Source organism: Rhinolophus sinicus, chromosome 16 (assembly GCF_057876585.1).
Source record: "Rhinolophus sinicus isolate RSI-liver-muscle chromosome 16, RSI-T2T, whole genome shotgun sequence".
Classification (NCBI taxonomy): Eukaryota; Metazoa; Chordata; class Mammalia; order Chiroptera; family Rhinolophidae; genus Rhinolophus; species Rhinolophus sinicus.
In genome coordinates, this window is record NC_142516.1 from 162,342,053 (window position 1) to 162,368,982 (window position 26,930).

Sequence of the window (26,930 nt, forward strand, 5' to 3'; positions counted from 1 at the left end):
TAAGAATAATATAAATACTTGCGAGCACCTGGTTAAGGGTTCAGACACAACACCACCTTGGTCTAGCTGTAGAGGAGGTAAAAAAGGTTTGTTGTTGTTGTTTTTCTTCCAGCTACATAATCTCACTTTCTTGCTAAGAAAGATTCCTGGATTGATGGGAGCAAGATTTATGTTCATATAAAGATTTCAAAAGTCAACTATTAATATAGCGTATTATTTGATTGCATATAAAGAAGGAAAAGGCTGCTAAGTGATAATGTATTTTAGTAACCTCATTGCTGGTTGATTATACTTGACAAACATAATGATGAAATTGATTTCTACCTAATAGTGGGTTTTTGGAGAGTGACCTATTGGCTCTAACCCTATTTGAGAACTCAGTCCACTTTGAGATTTGGATTAATATATCAGCAAAAAGAATATACTAATATGAATACATGTTCATATAGAAAAATGGATATATCTGTAGACAAATATATCTATTAAAAGTTTACATGGGATACACATACACACACATATACAACGATTTATTTTTTCAGGTGATTCAGAGAACACCTAACCTCGTGACGGCTCATGAATTCCAACCTAAAATCCTTGATCAAAAACAAATCAAGAAATGATCAGTGTTGTGCTTTGGTTCTGTCACTGTCATAGCACATGCTATATAGAAAACGGCCTAAGCCCATTTTTTACTATTTGAATATCAATGCATCCATGTAAATTTTTGAAATTTACAATGATATACACTTTTAGTTATTAATAAATATTGTCAATAAGATGTTCTAATAGCCACCCAATGACCTGGCCAAAAAGGTATAGGGATGCACTATATTAGCAAAGTTCACTAACATAGTGTACTCATACGAGACCCAATAACTGGATATAAATTTATCCTGTGAGTTAGACCAAAACTTACATGGGTGGTACTGCAATGGTATATGTTATATGAGGTCTGCCAATTAAGTTCACGAACTCATCCTAGAAACTGTACTACATACCTCATGGCTGAATATCACTATGGTCACCTTCGAAGTACTCCCCTTGGGAAGCTATGCACCAATGCCAGCACCTAGTCCACCCTTTAAAGCAATTTTGCAACTCTTTTTTCTGGAATGGCCATCAGAGCTGTCATTGTATTACCCTTGATGATCTGAATGTCATGAAAATGTCTTCCTTTTAATATATACTTTATCTTTGGGTAAAGAAAGAAGTCATCGGAGGCCAGATCAGGTGAGTAGGGAGGGCGTTCCAATACAGTTATTTGTTTGCTGGCTAAAAACTCCCTCACAGATAGTGCCTTGTGAGCTGATGTACTGTTGTGATGCAAGAGCCATGAATTGTTGGTGAAAAGTTCAGGTTATCTAACTTTTCCACCCAGCATTTTTGCCACTTCCAAATAGTAAACTTGGTTACTGTTTATCCAATTGGTACAAATTCATAATGAATAATCTCTCTGATAAAAAAAAAAAAAAAGTTAGCAACATCATTGCAACCAATTCACAAACTTAATTGTCTGACCTCGTATATACCACAATGTAACTTTTGAGCCCAGTGCACTTACATTCAAATCCTGGCTTTGCCACTTGATAGCTATGAGAACTAAGTTAAACAAGTTAACCCCTCCCAGCTTCAGTATCCTAATTTGAAACATTGGCCATGGTATCTACAAGTCATAATGCTATGATTAAAGGAAATGATATACATAAACTAACTTTTACTGTGCTTGGCACATAAGTGCTCTGTGAATGACCACTGTTTTTAAGAAAACAGGCTGCTAAATACTTAGGCCATTGTAAACCTATTGCAATGTATGTTATGATTACAGAAATATAAATATATGTATACAGTAGTACCTCGGTTTTCTAACATCTCCGTTGACGAACATTTCATTAAAAATACCATAAATTTTATGGATCTATGGTATCATTAGATAGTAAAATTCATGCTAAATTTGAAGTTTTAAGGGTTAATTTTAAAAGTCTGGAATGGATTAATCCATTTTGCATTACTTTCTATGGGGAAACCATGCCTCCGTTTTCGAACGTTTCAGAACTCAAACAGAATTCTCGAATGGAATGGATTACGTTCGAAAACTGAGGCACCACTGTAATGTAATTAATATTGTTACCATTATAAGATATTGAATCTTTTTCTCTTCAACTCCATTGAGGAAAAAATACTCAATAATATTCTGCTGAATCATGGAATACAGCCAATTGTGAATTTAGGACAAGGATTAGAGAATCTTAGTCAAGGCAGGCAGGACAAATCTGTGAGTCAATACTGGGTATGGACAAACTCACAGTTCGAGGGTCAGGGAAAGCTAAAGGTCAGAAGCCAGACAGACTATGATAAAAGAGATGTACATGGATACCAGAAGGTAGCACAAGATGGTAGGTTCAGTGTCAGTTGGGAAGGGGCATTTTGAACAAGTTGAAAGGATAAGGTGAAGCAAACAGAAGAACAGATTTGATTGACAATCCTGATAAGGATGTGTTCATCATGTATGGCCTGAAGTGGAAGCCTAGAATCACAGTAAGTGACAAGAGGACTGAGGAGAATTTGGGGTGATGGGCGAGGGAGGGAGAGAGAGAAACTGAGGACAAGCCACCCGGGGTTGGGGGAGGCCGGGTCTGGTGGTCACCATGCTGTGAAAGCAGCAACGTCTATTAATCACTAGCAACCATCCTAGTAGATTCTCTCTTGCCTTAAAGCACTTCCTCAAAAACTGCTGACTCCTAAAGACATTTATTACATTTACCCTCCTACTTGATGGTCAATTGAGACTATATGTTGAAATAATCATTCCATTTATTGTTTTACTCAACACTAAGAATAAACAGGACACATATTTTGAATTTTAAATTTGTATGTGATAATACAGATTAGGGCATACATCCTAAATATGACAAAATGTTATGCTTGATTCAATGAAAATTAATCATACTTGGTAGGCACATTTGGGTAATTTTAATATATTTTGAAAATACAAAAACATAAAAGAATAAATCAAATGAAAGCTAGTAATATATCATAGAAATAGAAAGTATTTTAAATTTTTAAAAATTATAATTGACATAAAATATTGTATTAATTTCAAATGTACAACATAATGATTAAATATTTATATTTTATAAAAAGGAAAGTAATAAAGTGTATAATTCAGTTTGGCATTTTGTACCCATTGTCTTTTTTTTTTTTTTCTGACTGCTATGTCACTAATTTTTTAGAGAACTCATTTATCCCATCTTTAGTATAATGTAGATGCCAGGTCTTAAAGTAATGGAAAGGGCAATGACCTTGAAGTTAGAACTTCAAGCTGGCTTTCAAGTGCCAGTTTTATTCTTTGTCGATATATAACCACAGAAAATTCATTTAACCTCTGTGCTTTCCAGGTTTTCACATATAAAATAAGAGGAAAACATTTCATTGACATTTCAGTTCCTTTCTAGAAAAAAAAAAAGGAAGAAGAAGAAGGAGGAGGAGGAGGAGGAGGAGGAGGAAGAGGAGAAGGGGGAGGAGAAGGGACAGGAAGAAGGAAAGAAAAACATTTAATGTTTTCTAAATCATATAATTGCATATTCACTAAAGCATACGCTTATTGTCATAATTTTTTAACCATACTCTCTTTTTTTCCTAAATGGGAATCTTTGTTTTCTGATATATATAGCTACCTCTTTTTCAAGTTTTCTTGTCTAAAAAGTCATGATGGAGTTGGAAAGTCTCATTTTATGGCTTATAAAACTAAGCCCTGAGATATAAAATAATTCAGCAAAGATGACATGATCAAGTCCCATCAATGGTTATACATATATGTACATACAATTATATACTCTCTGCATCAATTGTTACAAATATTCACCTCAAGATACCTAATAATCTTAATGAAAGGTATTTAAAACATGGATGTATTTCCACATATTTCAATGTGATTTCAAAACAGTCTATTTATTATGTTAAAGAAAGTCCTTGAAAGACTAGCATTTGTTATAGCAGGATTTTCCCTGTAGTCAGAAGACTGAATGCAGGAAATAAATTATCAACCAGTTAGTGTGTATTTTTTTCCAAGTCTTACTCATAACTTCCCTAGCTGTCATTTCATATAACCATACTTTACCTGTAAATTAAACTCTCCTTTTATCAAACTCAGCTGGGGGTTATTATATCAACTTTAATGCCTCTAAAAATGGTGCTAAATGTGGATTTATATCACAAATGGAAAATCTGAGAGTGAAGGACATTTTCCACGTGGCAGTCTCATAAAACTATCGCTTTTAACAGACAACTTAAATTCAAGAGAAATTTGCGAAAATCTTTTAAGCACATTAATGGTCTTAGGAGGAAGTGCTAATATGGAGTGTGTCTGCTCTGCTGCAGCTGCTTCATTTATGAAAGCATAAACAACCCTGACTCATTCTAGGGAAGTCATAATTACCATAGGGACAGACGCTTCGTAAGGACTAATGCAGTAGCTTAAATTACAGTCGTTGTGCTATCCCCATGCCCAAATCTTGCTGTAATACCTGCAGAGGAAAAGATAGTTACATACGCAGTACCTTTTACAATCAACTCCATTGCATCTTAAAAGTAAATGTATATGAAGACACTTTATAAAACAAAAAAACTATTGGCAAGGTAAGAAAGACTTAACTGGCTACTTCCTCAAATGTTTGATAATGGCATCCTCAGCACACATACTCTATGCTGTGCACTGTGCTACATAGGAGGTTTGTTGATAGAATATCATGTGGCCAAGCCCTTTAAGGTTGCATAGTGTAGTGGGAGAGGCTAACAGCTAAACTTTTGAAATAACTGTGATGTGATCATTTGAAATATGTTTTCAATGAAATTCTAAGAGCTGTGCCCCCAATACAATCAAAAGTGAAACAGTACTATACATATAATGAGCCAAAAAAGCTAGCAGACAAGCATTTTCTTATCTGTATTCCAAAGAAGTATTTATTAGCATTGTATCTTTCCATCGTTGTCCAAACTAGCCGCTTAGTATCTGAAAAGGCAATTTACCTTTCACCAGCATCACCTCTCATCCAGACTCTAATTTGTGTGTGTTTTGGGTCACAATATCTGAACAGACCTCAAGGAACCTTAGCTATTCTGGTAAGGTGTCCTAGAGTTAATGGGAACCCAGTGGTAGTTTCTAAACAAGACGCATCTTGTGCTGAGTGTGTGCTAGGCACTTTTCTAAGGTCTCTAAATATACCAGTTCCCTTAACCCTAACAAACTCTAGCAGAGGCACTGTTAGTATTCTTATTTTGCAGTTGGGTAAGCTGAGGCAAAGAGAGTTTAAGTTCCCTAAAGTCACATATAATAGAGTCAGAACTCAAATACCTTGGACTCTCTAATCTGCATACAACAGTTCTCAAACAAATAAAATGATATCAGAGTTAAACTTTGAGATAATATAGTGGCATGAAGGTATATCTGAATAGCCACAAAACTGGACAGAGAACTATGAATTAAAGAAATACAACCATATTCCAGGAAAGTAATACATATAAGAAAGAATATGAGGGCAGCCGGTTAGTTCAGTTGGTTAGAGCAAGGTGCTCTTGACAACAAAGTTGCCAATTTGATCCCCACATGGGCCACTGTGAGCTGCACCCTCTACAATTAGATTGAAACAACTACTTTACTTGGGTCCTGGACAAACACACTTAAAAATAAATAAAAGTTTAAAAGAAAGAAAGGATATGTAAGTGATTTCAAAGAATTCGGTGACTCCTGTACCAAAATTAATTCAAAATGGATCAAAGACTTAAGCATAAGACCTGAAACAATAAACTGCATAGAAGAAAACATAGGTACTAAACTTATGGACCTTGGGTTCAAAGAGCATTTTATGAATTTGACTCCAAAAGCAAGGGAAGTAAAAGCTAAAATAAATGAATGGGACTATATCAAATTTAAAAGCTTCTGCACAGCAAAAGAAACCATTGACAAAATAAAGAGGTAGCCAACCGAATGGGAGAAGATTTTTGCAAACAGTGCCTCCAATAAGGGGCTAATATCCAAAATATACAAGGAACTCATGCAACTCACCAACAAAAAAAACAAACAACCCAATTGAAAAATGGGCAGAAGACCTGACAAGACATTTCTCTAAAGAGGACATACAAATGGCAAATAGACATATGAAAAAATGCTCAACATCACTAATCATCAGAGAAATGCAAATGAAAACCACAATGAGATATCACCTCACCCAGTCAGAATGGTTATCAACAGGACAAATAGTAACAAGTGTTGGAGAGGTTGTGGAGTAAAAGGAACCCTCATACACCGTTGGTGGGAATGCAGATTGGTGCAGCCGGTATGGAAGGCAGTGTGGAGAGTCCTCAAAAAATTACGAATAGAATTACCATATGACCCAGCAATTCCTCTCCTGGGTATCTACCCAAAAAATCTGAAAACATTTATATATAAAGACAAGTGTGTCCAGTGTTCATTGCAGCTTTATTTATTAGTGGTTACCAGAGGGTAAGGGAGGTGGGGGGTGGGAGACGAGGGTAAGGGGGATCCAATATATGGTGATGGAAGGAGAACTGACTCTGGGTGGTGAACACCCAATGGGATTTATAGATGATGTATTACAGAATTGTACACCTGAAATCTATGTAACTTGACTAACAATTGCCACCCCAATAAACTTTAATTTAAAAAAAAAAAGAATTTCGTGACTAATTGGATACAGAGAACAACAGAGGAGAAAAAAATGGAATTATTACTAAGGGTGTGAGCTTTGGAAACTGGGAAGATGGCTTAATAGAAATAGAGATGATTCAAAGAAGGTAAGAAGGGAAGAAAGACAAAATCGCATTCAAACTTTCTGTCATCAGGGAGAAGCGTGCTCATGCTGTATACACAGAGCACAGTTATCCACACTACAGAAACCAACTGTTCTGTCCCTTGAGTACTTGGGCATATGTCAGACACAAGCTTCACAAAGCATTTTCAGAGCTACCTTATTCCTTTGCTATACTTTGCTATTGTATCTGTAACCTTAAGAAACTTTGCTGACATGCAGGTATTTAACATTTAACATTCTTCAGGCTAAATGTTCAGTGGGGAAGAGTCAACATGGCTTGGTGTCCTGTGACATAATCCATCACATCCCTCTTTCATTCCTCTGCACAAAGTCGGTTGGTTTTGGCCGTTGGAAATTATTATAGGGCTGAACAAGAAGCAAGGCTAAGTATGTCACAAAAGTGGAAAAACCAGCCATCGGAGCAGAAAACCCTGTTCAGGTAGCCAGGTGGTCTGCAAATGCCTGCTAGCATTTTTTCTTCCAGTTGGCATATAACATCTGTTTCTAAAGTGAAAGGGTGTGAAGAAAATGACACAAGTGGTAAGCACTGACATATGCAGGGGAAAGGAAGTGATTTATTTTATATTAAGATTGTTACTGTTGCAAAAATAAAAGCACAACCTGAATATGTCTCTGTAAGACTTATATAATATATGTGTGTGTTTAAGAGAAAGATTGTATATTTTTATTAAATCATAACACAAAAATACAGGACTCTGAAAATCTAATTAGCACAATGAATAAAAACAGGAGGCCTATAAAAAAATTATTTTCTGAAATAAGGGCAAGATTCTACCAAGAGTTTAGAAATAAGAAGGGAGGGAGTGGAACCTAAGAAAGTATAAATTATTCATTTGCATCAGCTAGAAATGGTATATGTGAAATAATATTAATAAATGAATATTTGCTAACAAAAAAATATTTTAAACAAATGCGGACTATAAATTATCAGTATCTATTAAAGAGTCTACTGATTAAACTAGGCAATAAAATATTAAGCTTTTGGGATTACTGAAAATGACAGCATTCCTGACTGAAGTTAGTATCAATTATATAGTCTAATAGAAAGAGTTTATGGAAAATAGGAAAATACAGGTAATGTAGAGTAGAATAAAGATTGATCTTTAAACCTTGAATGGACTCTAGGTGTCAAACAGTTCCCACCTCCATTTTTACAAATAAAAATCGCAACTGCCAGATGGTGAAGTTACCCTCCCAAGATCATAGAAATATCAGAACTTTCTTTGGAACTATGACAAGAAGTGACAGGAGGGGTGTAATATTGTCATCGTTCCAGAATGAAAGGGAGCTGGGTGAAGAATTAAGCATGGAGGCAGGTGGAGGCAATAATTCTTTCATAATAAGGTATGGAGAGTATACTGAGTCACAGAAAACAAGAAAGGACCAAAATAAGAAAGTGAACAAAATTGTAATAAATCATCAAAAAGTAAATGTGATACTAAGTTAGTGAATCATTTATTAAAGTTCCACTAATAAGACATAAACTTCTCTGAAATCTGAGGAAACACTGAATTTGTCGGTACAACTTAATTGGGTAGACACGAAGCAAGTAGCCAAGTTAGTCATTGCAGTGATGCTTCCCTTTCAGAATGAAAAAGACAACAATAAAAGGTATTGAGTACCTGAAATAAAACAGGGATGATGTACTACTTTTAACTATCTCACAAACATTTTTATCTGGTAGAGGTGGGAGAGAGGCAGGGAGAAAGGAAAATTCTTTCTTTGAAGGTACCACTTCAAAATTAGAAAACATTGAAATGAGGAGAAATAAATAGTGTGTGCAAAAAAAAAGATCAAAATTATTTCTTCTTACCTAATGTCTCAGTTATTTATAGGGTAAAACATGAAACAAAAGTCTTCTTCTTAGATTTATACAATGGAACACGTTGGATAGCCACTCTGATGTCCCAAGTCTCCTCCATACTCAAGGCCATCATGTGGCATCTGTACTGCAGTGCTCATCCTGTTACGTGTGCTACCATCCCTTCACACATTTGACTCCCTGCCCGTGACAGAACAACATCTCTTATCACTTCGCAGAGCTTCTAGTGAGTATCTCACAACATTCAATTATTAAACTTGAAAGTACATCTTTTCTGTCACGAGAATGGTACTGTTACATAATATACACCTATTAATAATAGTTGTCATGCATTTGTGATAAATGGGATGAGGTGGCATTGTCATACAGGGAGATGCAAGAGGAAAAAGTTTGTCAAGTACTATCTTCAGGAATAATGTTACTAGAGCTTATGCAAGTGCTTTCAAGGTAGAGAAAATAAATGAGAAGCAGATTTTCTCCCTCACAAAATTGCCAGTGGGTAAGGTAAAGGTTCAGAAAAACAGGAGGTTTCTAATATATTCACCACCCATTCAATGCCTGGCAGCAATTAGGAAAATAAACAGGATTCTGAGTCGAATTAACAGCACCAATTAAACTTTCCTGCAAATGCATTTATACCGATAACTGGTGGGGCAACATCTGGAAAATTATTCACAAAAAAATGATGCCTGATATTTCTGATATTCTCAAAGGACACAAATTTTTAAAAAATTAAAAATGAGTAGGGAGTATGAGCTGTGTACCAAACGAGAACTAGTTTTGACTTTTGCCACAATTTTAAACAAAAGTCAGATCAAACTTGTTTAAAGATTTGAAATGTATAACTATCTTAGTCTATTTTTGCAGGCAAAGAGCTGTTTCTCAACATGGACTAAGACATAATATTCAAAAAATTATATTTAAGCTAGATAGTAGAACCTTGAAAAACTGAACGTGAGGTAAGGATATTGCACTTAATATAACACATATTTGGAAAACCTGACAGAAACAGTATTTATAAAATCATATAAAATCCTTAATGTTTTCAGCAAATTTTTTGGTTATAAACGCCTTTGATGGTTTTTAATAAAGAATCCACTGTAATAAAATAATTCCCCTTTTATTTATCTCAGCTGCGTGTTTGGAATCCAAGTTATGGATATGTTATATTTAAAAACTTATTGTAAATCTTTTGTATATTTATTTTGAAGTTTGGTAAACATTTTTTCTATAGAAATCACAGTAATGGTAATTTGGTTTCCAGAGTCCTCAATGATCTCTTTAATCTATGTGCCCAGAAACATAGCATCAATTGCATTATTTCAGTTACACCTAACCAATACATACATTTTTTTTCCATTTTTGGAATGCATTGAAAAACGCATTCCAAATTCTAATTTAGGAGGATAGAACGACCTTTCTCACAAAACACTCTCACTCACCGCACTGATAGGAAAGACCCTTAATTAAAGACTTTATCACTAAATTCATTTTCAAAACAGAAGGCACTTTTTAAGACACACTTCTGTGAAGTGAAAAGGGGAAGGAGATAAAAGAAGATATAGGAACCTATCTGGCTCAGACTTTCTAATGCAATTGTTTATTCAACAAACAACTATTGTGTGCCTACTAAGTAAACAACCCCAGGGCAGGCATTATGTTACTTGAGGAAAACAATGACTAATTAAATAGGGAATGTGCCTTCCAGGAACCAGTTGTAGTCCTGGAATAGAGAAGAAATGTATACATAAAATACATTAAAAATATATATACTGTGATACAACATATCATGCCAAGTTTTGGCTAGATAATGAAATACCTTAAATGCAATACCCAAGAGATTGGAGTTTACTCTGTGGACATCAAAAAGCCATCAAAAGTCTGACCTGTGTTTGTTTGGGGGCAGTAAAGTAATAGGAGAAAGGTTTTAGAAAAATACTTTAAAAGTCCAAGCAAGATTAATTACAAAGGATGAGGGTGGTCATTGGGAAAACTGATGTTGGGAGACCAGTCCTAAAATATTGAAATAATATAAACCAAAAAAGACTGCAGAGCATTGGATTTTAGAGATTTAAGAAACTTTTTTAAAATACTGGACTGGGCAAAGATTGAGCTAATTCTCAATGGAGAACCAAACAAAGCGGTAAATAAGGCTCTTAAGTTGAGCACACATAAATAAAACAATGAAGATAGAGTTGGTTTGGCTGGGAAAATGAGGTATTTAATTATGGACATATTTCATTTCAGATGTTAGTAAAATAGAGTTGATGATAATTACAGGAGCTTTGGTGAGATCCTTAATACTGAAAGAGATAGAGAAGAAAATTTGGAGAAATGCATGTCTTTAAAAAGTTATAGAAACAAGAGGTGAAAATGGATGTCAAATGTCAAAAAAAGACCTTGAAGAGCATTTCTTCTAGGAAACTAAAGAAAAGAGTTTCAGAAGGGCTTGGCCCATAACTGAAGTGTTGCCTATTAGTGGAGGAAGATGACAAATGAAAATGAACCATTAGAATCTTCAAATAGAACCCATTCATATGTCATGTACTACTTCCGAACTTGTCTGCATCTAGTTTATTTCTTTAAAACAGGGTTTATTTTTACCATTCATTTCATGAGAAGATATTAGTTTTATCTTGTTGATGAAATAATTCACCAATTTTAATAAGTCACCTTTTATTTTATTAGATTATTTCTCTGTATTTCAAAAGGCTCTCCAAAAAATTTTCCTGAATGTAGGATAGTGTCTGGCCCACAGAAATCACTGAATAATGGTGTGTTGGATAAAAGTATGATATTGCTGTAGGGTATATGCAGGTGTTGTTGGGAATGAGAATAAAAGGGGTTTGAGGAACATTGAGAAAGTAGAGCAAGGAGTCGATTTGAACAGTCTGGACTTTACGCAGACTTCATATTTATTATTTATAATAATGAAGATTCAGCAATGAGAGTGGGAAAAGGTAAGGTAGAGCTCTGGAAAGAAATGTCCCAGGTTTGCACCATCTGATCTCTAAATTCACTCAATTCCATTGTACTTCTTTAAATCTTTCTCTGTTAGGTATGTTCACCTTGTCTTTATTTTACAAATTTTTCTAAAGTCTGGAATTCCATTTCATCAAAGTATCAGTTTAAAAAGTCAATAATTCCTTTAAATATTACTGTGTTTTCAAATATAACTTGGAACTTTAAAAGCCTTTAGCTAATGAAAAGCCGCATACAGTAATTTTGAAATCCTACCAAAAAAATCTATGCCAATATATGCAAAATATTCCTACAGGTTACTAAAGCCACATTTAATAAAAATATAAATCCAGTAAAAGTTTCTAATAATTCAACTTAATTAAAAATTTACCCATGTATAATAAATTATTAGGAAATATTCCCTTATTTCTTCTTACCAACACCTACAAGGCATGGCTCTCTCCTCACCTCTGCCCCACTATTACCTTATTAATAATTTATTTGTGTTTCTGACAACGTAAATTAAAGCCAAGTTTTTGTGTTATTCTGCCCTCCTTCTCACCCTTAACCTGAACTTGTAGTATTATGATAGTTGGGAAACAGGGATGATGTCAGCTCTTCTGTGAGCTTTTCAGTGCCTTCCTTTCAATTTCTTCTGGTGTTTCGCCCATCATTGCTTACTTTATTTGGCTCATGAAGGACGGTAACTGGCATGATAAGAAAAATGAGTTCTATAAGGGGTTTAACTTTGAATCGTTAAAACTCACACTTGTGCTTCTAAGGTGAATTTCAGAGCAACATGGAGACTTCCAGGGCTCAGCATCAGCAACTTTGGTGTAAGGAGCAAAGACATTACATACAATCTTCCTGGTGCCTATTTGTGTGTGTGTGTCTGTGTGTGTTGTTTTTCTTTTGAGATAATCTCCTCTTTACACATCTGCCTGTATGGAGAATCCCTTAGGACAGATACCTAAAGTGGAAATGTGTGCTATCCAACCTTCAGTGTTAGCTGCATTTCCCAAGACGGTTGTCCAAGTCCTGTGTGGCTCAACATGCATCATTGTACTTCTTCCTAAGATCTACCATTTCCTCAAATTTGAATATTTCAGGTCCCGAGTAACTGTTGTAATTTTAATGGCAAATGTTCTGCTATGATAGCCATATGCTGTATTAGAAAGATTTGATTGCTCTTACTTTGAGATTCTCTTAACCTCTTCAACATGGTTTTTATTTTGGTCCTGTTTCTCCTTCACCGAAAGGACAAATGCATCTTGCCACTGATCTTTGTTGTTGTTATTTTCACATAGGTTGTCATTTGACTACAACATCAAATCCTGGGTGAAAAGATAGCTCTGTGCCTCACAATACCTCAGTAGTAGTTTCTGGTTCAGTTACAAAGCCATGAAGTTGACCTCCTAATTGTAGTTTTCCTTTTTGCTCTTATTAAACCTAACTCCCAGATTAGGATGTTTCCAAAGAGGATGAGCCCTTGTTGGTGGTAATTTGGTTAACGTTTTCCTCCACCTGATATTATTAGGATGGGAAATTGTCTATGTAATGTAGGTTTGAGTTTCCGTTCATCTTTGTTAACTAATTTCACTCACTTCCTGTGGTTAATTCATTTTCTACAGCTAAAATCTTAATTTTCACTTGCCCAATATCCATTGGGAGTCAGTCAGGGTAGACAATCACAAAAAAAATAAAAAGGAAAAAGAAATGCATCTCTGGATGTTCTGAAGGCAAGCCAAGCAAATTAGTAGGGTTACAGCTCTAATTTTTCTCTGTTTATCTTCTTTCTCACCCTCTCCTCACCAAATACTCCCAAACTCACAAACAAACAAGAGCTTATTTGAAAGGACATCTTGGGGTTGCTTCTCAGAAAAGTGTCACATTAAACCCTATAAGTTGATCCTAACAAAATTGCCTCCTTGCTTCTATAAGTTGATGAAGATAGTGACGAAGAATAGGGGGGGAAACTGAAATAAAACAAAAACAAAACCACAGTAAGGAATAGAATTGGGGTAGCCAGTCCTGCACCATTCGGATATGTAAGGTGCCACCAGTCTGAAACCCAAAAACATACACATTGCAGCTATGACTATTTTAATGTGAATTAATGTTGACCCTAAGAACAAATTTCCTATTATCACCAAAACCAGGTTCTTATTAATTAGATACCCTGGGTTTAATCTATGTCCAGTACAAGAGCCTAATTTCTCATGGGTAAAGTATTGGTTTGAGACTTCAGAGTAAGTCTCTTTCACAAACCTTATCAAAACAGACCAAAGATAGAGATGGTCAGGGTCATAAACCCTGAAGTCCTGTATATCGCCTAATAATTCATGTGTGAAAAAGAATCAACAGTGCAGGGAAATCACTATATATTTGATGGTTGTGAGACCTACCTGTGTGTGAATAACACAAAGTGTCCTTTACTGTCATTCCCTTGAATTCCATTATTTCCCACCCTTGAGCCACCACAGGACAATAGGAGAGCAGAGGTAAAGCAATTTTTAGATGAAATCCCACCTGACCTCACCACACTGATAGACATGTGTTATATGGAGATAGAATGGAGGGGGGAAAAAAATAGACATTTTTATACAAATTAATGTACTTTGCTTCTTCTTAAATTCTGATGGTTTATTCAAAGTCATGCGGTTTATTTTTGGGTATTGTGGATATCTATTAAATAAAACAATTTACATAAGTATTTCCCAAAAAAGCATTCTATTATATTATTTCTCAATTAGATAAGATCAGTACTCTGACAAATTTTTGTATACCCATGGCAAAAATGGACAGGGATGATGTAAATATGCTAATGATAGTATTAATTTCTCTTTCAATTACCAGGACATTAATAAAGGGGGAGAGGGCTCAACATGTCAGTAGGATCTGGCTCAGAGATCACAGAAACCGGTAGCAACAGTGTACAAGCGTCACCTCAAGGAAGGATCAATCGCAGATAGGACACTAAAAGGTTATATTCTTCAACCCCATTTGAGAATAAGAAAAACAATGTCCAAAATAATAAAATTAACTACTAAGGAAGTGACAGAACCAAGAGTAAAGTCTAAATCTTTTGACTTATTATGAAAGAGATGCTGTGGCCTTTTGTTATCATCCAGTCTGCCTTTCGCTGTGTCTAGGGAATCCTCCATCCAATAAAACAAAGAACATCTCTCATAATTGAGTTTGAAAATGCCAGATAGTTTTGTAACCTCCCATTCAGCTGAGGCATGGATGCATAAAGTCAGCAGTCAATTAGATGCTCTCAATATATGGGCTTAGAAACAAAGGAAGGAACCCAAGGGTTTACAGAACTCAATTAGGTGAGAGCAGTGGCAGCAGTATCAGATATAGTCAGAGCCTTGAGATATCTGTCATGTAGTTCTGGAAGTAATTTCTACAGTGTGTCTAATGACAGTGGATTCATAGTGAAAGCTGTATGATTTTTGCCCAGTTGCGGTGGCAGTGGGGCTTCACATTGCCTATTCGAAGACCTAATTTTGGGTGTGTGTAAGATACAGAACAAGCAGGAAAGCTGAGAAAATGGCCCAAGAATAAACAATCCACATAGGTCATTCTGTGTCAGCACAGATACAGTGCTTTTTCCTTGGCAAGGGGTCCTCCAGCATTAGGATCTCCTACAAGCTGTGATCTGGCTGGAGTCTGATATAAACAACCATTGACTCCATTAGACCTTGCTGTATGGGGCTTGGTAACAAGGAGTAACGTTAATTAGTTTGTCATGTTTTTGTTTCAGTGTTCCTGCTTATTTTCTTTTTAAATATGTGTTAGAAACTAGTAAAAAAAAAAAAAAATGAGGAATTCAGAAATGAAAGAATAAAGAAAGGAAAAATTAATGGATTAATATCTGTCTGTATATGTACAATAAATCCAAGTAGGACAGAGAATACAAAACTACTTTAAGAAATTTGATAGTTCAGGGTCCAACCACTGACATTAAGCAAGTCAAGTGCCTACTGATCATTTTGTTTGCCACTTACAAAACTATTCCAAATGAATGACTGTCATGAATCCAGCTTGCTTAAAATAGAAGTTTGAAAGATATGGACACTTAAACAAGCTTCTTACGTTTTGATGTGTTTTGTTGGTGTGTGCTGGTATAACAGTTGTCATGTTTCATGGGAGGTGATGATGCAACATCTAATGGGAATTAAGACCATTCCCTGTGACTGCATTTTCTGTAGCTTCCAAAATAACATCACTGTCTCCAATTTCTCTGAGCTTTCTGAAACAGTTATCTGTGCGATTGTGATTTATAATAAGTATATATTAGTTTGGTACGAAAGTTATTGCAGTTTTGGCAATTATTGTTAACCTTTTAAACCGCAATTACTTTTGCACCAACCTAATCCTTGATCTTCATCCCTTTTCTGGCACAGAGCTCCTTGGAATATCCTAAATGAGGAAAGCCATAAAGTTGTCTTTTGTTATGTTAATAAGGTGACTTTGGGGCCCCAAACTAAGGATGGGACTGGTTGCCAGGAGAACCAACCATGTGATTAGATGGTTGAAATTTTTAATCTCACCCCCTGACTTCTGGGGAGGGGAGAGGGGCTGGAGATTGAGTTCAATCACCAATAGCCAATGATTTAATCATTCATGCCTGTGTGATGAAACCTCCATAGAAAATCCAAAAGGATCAAGTCCAGAGAGCTTCCGGGTTGGAGAACACATGATTTGGGAGAGTAGCTTACCTGGAGGGAGTGTTGAGGATCCACAACCTTTCCCCACACTTTGCACTGTGCAGCTCTTCCATCTGGCTGTTCCCGAGTTATATCCTTTTAAAATAAACCAGTAATCTAGTAAGTAAAAGAGTTCTCTGAGTTCTGTGAGCCATTCTAGCAAATTAATGGAACCCAAGAAGGGGTCGTTGGAACCTCCAATCTATAGCCAGTTGGTCAGAAGTATGGGTGACAACGAGACTAGCAACTGGCATCTGAAGTGAGGAAAGGAGAGGACTAATAGGATTGAACCCTTAACCTATGGAATCTGATGCTATTTCCTGGTAGATAGTGTCAGGATTGAATTATAAAAAACGCTGCAGGTGTCCAAGAATTGCTTGTTGGTGTCCGGGAAACACCACCACCACACGTTGAAATTGGGTGCAGATTCTTTCAGATCTTTTATCTAAAATGTGTAGCTTTCCTACTCCAGAAAACTAAAGGCTGATAGATTTTCCTATATGGAGTAAGGCTGTGTATTGGCCTTATCAGAGCCTATCATCAGGAATACAAAACAAAAGAAAATCATTGGTGGAAGCAAAAACTATACTAAATACATATGTGATTACAATTGCTCTCCTGTTTCTACAAACATGGTATCCTTTACTTTATTCTTGATTTTTTTTGTAATTTCAATTTTTAAGAATGCCTTGGACTTATTTTTCATATCCTCCACAGTTCCTAATGTAATATCTTGCATGTAGGTGTTTAATTATCAGCTAGTGTCAATCAAGTCTTGATGCAACATATCAATCCATTACCAAAATTATATTCAACTATCCTTTCAATTTAACAAATTTCCATTTATAAAATGCCAAAACAAGGAATATAATCAATGTTTGACAAATTATATATCAAAATTTTCTCCATGAGCAAGTCTAGAATGTAGCATGGGACAAATCATGAATATTTGCTATTTTTTTTAATTCAAAAATCATGTCATCTAAAATCTTGCATAAATTCTGGTTTTATGTAATTTTTATGGCTCTTCCTAACAATATTGATCTTTATATTAATGTTCTGGCTTTATTTTACCTATTTATAAATTTCAATGTTGTAGTGTTATCTATAGGATAAGTCAAGGAATATATGCATTAGAAATTATTTCAATACAAGAGAGTATGTCTTATTAAGTATATTAAGAATTTTACATATCTTATTATCCATATCATACTTAGCACAATAGAAGGCAATTATAAATATTATAGAATAAAAACTGGATACAGTTTTTATTAAGTAAATTATTAAACAAAAATGGAAGTTAGAAGACAGCATCATCATTTATTTATGAAACAACCACCATTTCAAGGTAGTTTCCTGATATCATCAAATCATCCTTATGAATTAGATACCAACAACTTTATTTTAAATTATAGACTTTAAGAATATGTAGCATTTAAGCCTCAATGATAGTAAGGAATTGGGCAAGTATTCAAATAATCTTTTTTTTTTTTTTCACCCAACTATGACTTAGTGACTTTTTGCTGAATTTAGTGAACATTACATATGGACAATACATGTAAAAGTTATTTTCATCCCACAAACAATTTCACCATTTGGAATTATGTTACTTTTTCTAAGTCAGATAAACTAAGCATTTAGAGAGGTGAAAGGGAAATTATCTATGCCCACAATGACTGTAAGGGAAAAAAAATGGTGAGTTCCAGTGGAAAATATTCTGTGCATAAAATTTTGCAAGAATAACACTTTGTCAAGGAAAACACACTTCCCTTAGCATAATGTTCTCCAGGTTCACCCACAAGCCAATCACAGGACAAATACTACAGGAGTGTACTTATATAAGGAATCTACAATAGTCAAACTTACAGAAATAGTGGCTTCCAAGGCTGGGGGCATTGAAGAAATGGAGTGTTTTTATTCAATGAATATAAAGTTTCCATTATGCTAGAGGAGTGAGTTCTGGAGAGCCTCTGTAGAACATATTGCCTATAGTTAATACACTACCATGTACTTCAAAATTTATTAAGAGGTAGATCTCATGTTAAGTGTTCTTACTGAGAGAGAGAGAGAGAGAGAGAGAGAGAGAGAGAGAGAGAGAGAGAGAGAGAGAGAAGAAAACTTTGGGAGTTGTGGGATATGTCTAATACCTTCATTGTGGTGTTTGCATATGCCCAAACTCTTCAAATTTTACAGGTTAACTACGTGCAGTCCTTTGTATATCAATTATACTTTAAAGGTTTTTTTTTTTTTAAGAAAAAGGAAGACATTTCCCCCTTAACTGGATTTGTGCTATTTTAAGTTCATATGATTTATCTATTTCATATTATCTTGACATTTGTTAAAAAAAAAAAAAAGGACAAAGACTTCCTGGATGCGAGTCTACCCACACTCCATGAGAAGCCATGAGCCATGATCATACAGCTGTGTAGTCAAGGAGTGAAACAAGAAAGACAGAGGCCCATCCATTGAATGCACAGGATATTTCTGGTTATTTGTTGTCCATATATGTCACAAGTCTCCTCTTTTATCAATAACTTAGCTAAATACAGATACCACTAACATAGCCAGCAGCTACTTTACATCAAGCACTATGCTAATAACTATCATCTAATCTTTTATATCTATTAGGTCTAGTAATTGGCTGATGAGAAGCTAGCATGGAGAACTAGACAAAGAAATATAATAATGAGAGCAATAACTGTAAACACAAATCAAAGGAGCTTAATATATGTTGGCAGTTTCCTATCACTTCTTGTTTTCAACAGTGGTGCGTGCCAGTACTAAGCCCTTCTCCTGAATCCTTACATCCTTTCCCACATGCTGTGTCCCTTCCCTATCCTTACTTCCTTGTCTTGAGTTCTGCTGTAATCTTCCTCCCCTCAAGTCTTCCCTGATTCAACTTCCAACTCCTTCAGAAATTTTCATGTATAATGGCTTTAGCGTAGGATAGACACCTTCTTCATCCAGGAAAATAAAATTGTCTCAGAAACTCACAGCAGTACAAATTCCAAAGTTTGAGTATCAGAGTCTGAAATGATAATACTTGGTGGCCACAGTATGTGTGGGTGGGGCTGCCAAGTCCCTTCCCCTTCAGGTTGCTCCACCATTGTATGGTAAAGACATCTGACATTTCCCATGGCCTAAGTTCTCACAGTCTCCACTTGGACACACACACACCTATACACAAATGTATACATCTCTAGGGATATTTTTTAAAGATATTATAATCAAATTAAGGTAAAAACAAAACTTCCCCAGAAGGCACACAAGCTTCTGAGATTTTTCTTGCTATGCAGGGTAAGTAAGTATTTTATATCATTATTCAGGGTAGGTTTATCTTCCCTTTGTCTTGATAGTTATTTCCAGACATTGCCCAGGTGATGCATTAGTGCATATAAAACAGGCTCATTAAAGTGCCTGCTCTGAAGTCTTTAATTCAGTTATTCTAACTCCTCCAGAATACAAAGTAAATTGTGAATGAAAAATAGCCCTTTATTTTATTTAACTCCATTACAAAATAAAACTAAGTAAACAAGTTTAGTGCATAAATTTTACATAAATATGTGTCTTTAGTTAAAATGCATTAAGTTCACAGAATCTATTATCTGCTTATTTGCATTCATCCAATGAACTCAGAAACAAGACATTTGATGATCTATCTCCTAATTATCTTCTTACATTCCCATAATTAGCCTTAGAAATTTCTTTGAAATACCTGTAAGACTCATGTATATTCTGACTTTTCTCTGACTGTGTTCTCTACCCTTTTCCTACTCCACAGCCTAGTAAAGTGTATTAATTCAAGTTTCAATTTCTATCATGTAATCTCCACAACACCTAAATGCTCATTTTTACCTAACAGAAAAAGCCATTGCACCCCATGTGCTTCCATTGTGCCTTATAAGGTCTATCAGTGTCCCTAAACTGTGATTTCACTTACTTGGTTTCATGTTGTGGCATTGGGCTGCATTTCCAGGATTTATCACAGGGTCTGGCACATATTAGGTGTTTCACATATACTGAATGAATAAATGAGTAAATAATTACTATTATATAACACGTTTTGTAAAAATCCCATATTAGTTTGAGTTCACTCAAAAGTGAGCCTGAAACATGAAGGTCGTTTATGTGGAAGTGATCCCAAGAATAAAAAATAAGAGAGAAGGGTCTGGAAGAAAAGACAACATAAGTTTGAGGGTTTTTTTAGATCCAGTCTGCAAGATGCATATAGAATAATTCAAAGAACTGTCTCTCCAAACTTTCAGGCTGCTTTTGAACATAGGCTGAGCAGCCTCACAATGAACATTTGAGGAGCAATGCTGACAACAGCCATGGAATTTTTCATCACAGCTCCAGTTTAACCCAGAGGTGAATCCACAGATGTGACATGGAGTATCAAAATCATCTGCTACAGACTGGTGCAGCTGGTATGGAAGGCAGTGTGGAGGTTCCTCAAAAAATTACGAATAGAATTACCATATGACCCAGCTATCCCTCTCCTGGGTATCTACCCCAAAAATATGAAAACATTTATCCATAAAGACACGTGTGCTCCAATGTTCATTGCAGCTTTGTTTACGGTGGCCAGGATATGGAAACAACCAAAATGTCCTTCGATAGATGAATGGATAAAGAAGTTGTGGTATATATACACAATGGAATACTATTCGGCGGTAAGAAAAGATGATATAGGACCATTTGTGACAACATGGATGGATCTTGAGAGTGTAATGCTGAGCGAAATAAGTCAGACAGAAAAAGCAGAGAACCATGTGATTTCACTGATATGTGGCATATAAACCAAAAACAACAAAAGAACAAGACAAACAAATGAGAAACAGAAACTCATAGATGCAAACAATAGTTTAGTGGTAACCACAGGGTAAGGGGGTTGGGGGTGGTTGGAGATGAGGGTAAGGGGGATCAAATATATGGTGATGGAAGGAGAACTGACTCTGGATGGTGAACACACAATGGGATTTATAGATGATGTAATACAGAATTGTACACCTGAAATCTATGTGATTTTACTAACAATTGTCACCCCAATAAATTAAAAAAAAATCATCTGCTACAGTTTCATAAAAATGGTCTTCAGATATCCTATGAGATCATTAATGGCTTCTATGTACCAAGTACTAAACCATCGTTTCTATTCTTTCACTTCCAGGTTGAGATGTTATATAGGAGCATGTTTTCACAATATTAAAGTGCAAGCAAATTCAGTATAATATTTATGCAGTCCTTTTAAAAAATCAAGTTTACTAAAAAAACATTGAGTATCAAAATTATTTCCTGTTCAACCAGTTGTTGTGCACTGTAGAAGTGAACAACCAGAGGTTGACAAGTTCAACATAGCCTACTTAAAGCATCTGGCTTGAACTGTTTTAAAAACGCTGTAGAATATTCTATTACTAATGTTATTAAATGGTTCATATGCCTGCATTAGATTCTTATCAAGTAGTGTCAGCCAATCTTGTATTTAATCACCTCCCAGTACGTTTTATAAAATTCAGAAAACAATAGTTACATATACTAATTTCTGTTCAGATTAACCACATCCTTCCTTGGTTAAACAGAAATTTGAAGCGCTACATTCTTTATGTTTTATTCTGCATGAATAAAATAAACCATATTTTAGGAATTGAGAACTATTGAAAGTAGATTAGGAGACGTCAACAAAATGGCAGCAAGAGGTGAGCCTCTATAAATCTCCCCTGGTATTTACAACTAATTGAACAACTATAACTCCACAAAGGACTCCCTGCACAGCAGAGAGGCAAGACGAAGAGGCCCACTACTAAATTCACCTAAAGGTGGGTGGATCGCGCGAACAGGAGGAGGAGGGAAGGGAGAAGTGTGGAGACGGAGCCATGCGGGCACAGGACGCAGACCTAGCTCAGTGCTCCGAGCTCGCTGCATCACAGAACTACTGCAGCTGTGGGAGAGGGAAGAACTCAGACTGCTAGGGATCCATTTATGGCCTGCAGGGCTGAGGGGACAGCATATAACACGGCTGAACCCAATACTCACAGAGGAGAACTCGGAGCAAAGACTGAGGGAAGAAGGCTGAAAACAGTGGTTTAAGCCCTCACTGCCAAGCAGAAAACGGAAGCCTTAGGCCCTGAGACTAGCCGCCCCCTCCCTACCCTCCCAGAGCTCGTCCGGCCCCCACCTACCCGGTGCTAGAAGCAGAACAGTAGCAGTGACAGATCAAAAGAACAGAATATTTGCTGTTCTGAGAACTGTGTACCGCAGACACAGACTTGCAGCCCAGCTAGTTCCGGCAAAGGGGAGGGAGCTATGGAAGCAGGACCGGCTGTGGTGGTGGTTGCCGCCATTGCTCTGGGCCACCTCTCACAACTCAACCCGCCCCTGGCACCACCTATCTGGGCGGATCCCTACAGGAGTAAACAGAACTGCTGAAACATACGGGCTCTGAATCTGGTGCAGGAACTGCTTTGGAACTTCAAAAGCTCTCCGCATACCCACACGGACATTGCACCCTGTGACCCAGGTGAACTATTAACAGAGGAGAAGACCATCTCCCAGGGAATCCCCCCATTGTGTGAGAAGCTGGAATAGTGCAGAGAAAACATAGCACTACCGTGTGAGAGAGAAAAAAAGGCTGCCGTCAGAGAGAAAATAAAACATTCTACCAACAAGTACTGGAAAACAAAAGAAAGAACTCTTCCTATTACCCTATTGCAGAAGCCACTCCTGTAGATGTCTAGGAAGAGAAATAATAAATCAGTAATTGCCATGAATAACCAAGGCAACAAGAGAGCTCAGAAAGAAAGTGAAACATCTCCAGAAAAGGAACTTAAAGATATGGAAAAATGTGACTTAAATGACAGAGAATTCAAGATTGCAGTTCTGAAAAAACTCAATGAGATGCAGGAAAACACAGAAAGGCAGTTTAATGAACTCAGAAACACAATCAAAGAACAACATGAGCATCTTACAAAAGAGATTGAAATTTTAAAAAAGAACCAAATAGAATTTCTGGAGATTAAGAACTCAGTAGAAGAAATTAAGAATGAAATAGCTACCTTAGGTTGTAGAGTTGACCAGATGGAGGAAAGAATCAGTGACATCGAAGATAGAAACCTGGAAATGACACGGATGGAAGAAGAAAGAGACTTGAGACTTAAAAGAAATGAAAGAACTCTACAAGAACTTTCTGACTCCATCAGGAAGAGCAATATAAGAATAATGGCCATACCAGAAGGAGAAGAAAGAGAGAAGGGAACAGGGAATATATCCAAACAAATTATCGATGAGAACTTCCCAAACTTGTGGACAAAACTGGATCCTCGAATCCAAGAAGCATATAGAATACCTAATTACCTCAATCCCAACAGGCCTTCTCCAAGGCATATTGTATTGAATCTGTCTAAAATCAACAACAAAGAAAGAATCCTCAAGGCAGCCAGGGAAAAGAAGATGGTAACCTACAAAGAAAAGCCCATTAGATTATCATCAGATTTTTCAGCAGAAGCTCTACAAGCCAGGCGGGAGTGGAACCAAATATTCAAACTATTGAAAGAGAGAAATTATAACCCCAGAATAATATATCCAGCAAAGATATCCTTTAGATATGAAGGAGGAATAAAAACCTTTCAGACATACAGAAGCTGAGGGAATTTTCTAATACATGACCTGCACTAGAAGAAATAGTAAAGGAGGCTATTCGACCACCATCAACAGGGACAATTTGTGGCAACCTAAACATAAAAAGGGGAAGAGTAAATTCCTGAACCGGAATATGGGAATGGAGAAAGTAAATGCGCTGAAGAAAATGGAATACTCTAAATATCAAACTTTTTTTTATATAAACTTAAGGTAACCACTCAAAAAAAATTCAGAACTGAAATATATACTGTAATAAAAGAAGGAACAGAGGGAAACATCATAGAATACCACCACACAGAAATAATAGACAACAACAAAAAGGCAAAAAAACAATGGAGACACAGCCTTACCAGAAAACTAAAGATAGAATGACAGGAAATCTTCACATATCAATAATCACCCTAAATGTAAATGGACTGAACTCACCAATAAAAAGGCACAGAGTAGCAGATTGGATCAAAAAACTAAACCCAACCATACACTATCTCCAAGAGACACATCTCAGCTACAAGGACAAGCATAGACTCAAAGTGAAAGGGTGGAAATTGACACTCCAACCAAATGGCAACCAGAGAAAATCAGATGTTGCCATAATGATATCAGATGAAACAGACTTCAGGGTGAAAAAGATAACAAGAGACAAAGATGGACATTTCATAATGGTAAAGGGGACTATACAACAAGAAGACATAACAGTCATCAATATTTATGCCCCCAATCAGGGAGCACCGAAATACGCCAAGCAACTACTAACAGAAATAAAGGGAGAAATTGACCAAAGCACAATTATACTAGGAGACTTAAATAAATCATTGACAGCTATGGATAGATCATCCAAACAGAAAATAAATAATGAAATAGCAGCCCTAAATGACACATTAAATGAAATGGACATAATTGACATAGATACAGCACTTCATCCTAAAACATCAGACTATACATTCTTTACTAGTGTACATGGAACATTCTCAAGGATAGACCATATATTGGGACATAAAATCAGCTTTAGCAAGTTTAAGAAGACTGAAATCATACCAAGCATATTCTCTGATCACAAGCCTTTGAAATTGGGTATCCACTGCAAAAAGAAAGCAGGAAAAAAACACAAATATGTGGATATTAAACAACATACTTTTAAAGAACGACTGGATTAAAGAAGAAATAAGAGGAGAGATCAAAAGATACATAGAAAAAATGAGAATGAAAATACATCCTTCTAAAATTTTGGGGATGCAGCAAAAACAGTATGAGAGGAAAATTCATATCATTAAAGGCCTATCTCAAGAAACAAGAAAAATCCCAAATAAATAACCTCATGTTACACCTTAAAGAACTAGAAAAAGAAGAACAAGTGAAACCCAAGGTCAGCAGAAGAAAGGAAATAACAAAAATCAGACCAGAACTAAATGAAATAGAGAACAAAAAGACAATAGAAAAACTTAATGTGACAAAGGGCTGGGTCTTTGAAAAGATTAACAAAATTGACAAACCCTTGGCTAGACTCACTAAGATAAAAAGAGAGAAGACACTAATTAACAAAATCACAAATGAAAAAGGGGAAGTTATCACGGACATCACAGAAATACAAGGGATCATCCAAGAATACTATGAAGGACTATATGCCACCAAATTCAATAACCTAGAAGAAATGGACAAGTTCTTAGAAACATATAGCCTTCCTAGGCTGAACCATGAAGAACTGGAAAATCTAAACAGACCGATCACCAGTAACGAAATTGAATCAGTCATCCAAAACCTTCCCAAAAGCAAAAACCCTGGACCAGATGGCTTCACTAGTGAATTCTACCAAACTTTCAAAGAGGATCTAATACCAATCCTGCTCAAACTCTTCCAAACAATTGAGGAAGACACAGTACTCCCTAACTCATTTTATGAGGCCAACATCACCGTGATACCAAAACCTGGTAAGGACAACACAAAAAAGAAATCTATAGACCAATATCTCTGATGAATACAGCTGCAAAAATCCTAAACAAAATTCTAGCAAATCGAATACAACAATGCTTTAAAAAGATTATTCATCATGACCAAGTGGGGTTCATCCCCGGGGCACAGGGATGTTTCAACATCTGCAAATCTATCAATGTGATACATCACATAAACAAAATCAAGGACAAAAATCATGTGAGTATATCAAGTGATGAAGAAAAAGCATTTGACAAGATACAACGTCCATTTATGATTAAAACACTTAATAAAATAGGTATAGAAGGAAAATACCTTAACATAATAAAGGCCATATATGACAAGCCCTCAGTTAATCTCATAATTAATGGTGAAAAACTGAAGCCCTTTGCTCTATGTTCAGGAATATGACAGGCTGTCCCCTATCACCTCGGCTTTTCAATATAGTGTTGGATATCCTTGCCAGAGCAATCAGGCAAGAGAAAGAAATAAAAGGCATCCAAATTGGGAAGGAAGAAGTTAAATTGTCACTCTTTGCAGATGACATGATGCTATATATCGAAAACTCCAAAGACTCCACCAAAAAGCTATTAGAAATAATCAACGAATACAGTAAAGTTGCTGGCTACAAAATCAACGTACAAAAGTCCATTGCATTCCTATATACTAACAATGAAATCTCAGAAAAAAAAATACAAAAAAACAATTCCTTTTGCAATTGCAGCAAAAAGAATAAAATACCTAAAAATAAACTTAACGCAGGATGTGAAAGACCTATATGCTGAAAACTATAAGACATTTTTGAAAGAAATCGAAGACACAAAGAAATGGAAAGACATTCTGTGCTCATGGATTGGAAGAATCAACATAGTTAAAATGGCCATATTACCCAAAGCAATATACAGATTTAATGCAATCCCCATCAAAATTCCAATGGTATTTTTTAAAGATATAGAACAAAAAATGATCGGGTTTGTTTGGAACCACAAAAGACCCCGAATAGCCAAAGCAATCTTAAGAAAA

General features: G+C 35.9%; 1 long non-coding RNA gene across 2 annotated transcripts in view; it reads right to left on the reverse strand.

Annotated features, from left to right (window-relative positions):
• Window positions 1–26,930, reverse strand: part of LOC141571291 (uncharacterized) — a 204,053-nt gene that overhangs the window by 22,071 nt on the left and 155,052 nt on the right. For both annotated transcript variants that reach the window (XR_016019198.1, XR_012496051.2), the window contains one exon: window positions 16,359–16,442. This is a non-coding gene — a long non-coding RNA (uncharacterized LOC141571291). The remainder of the gene's footprint in view (window positions 1–16,358; window positions 16,443–26,930) is intronic.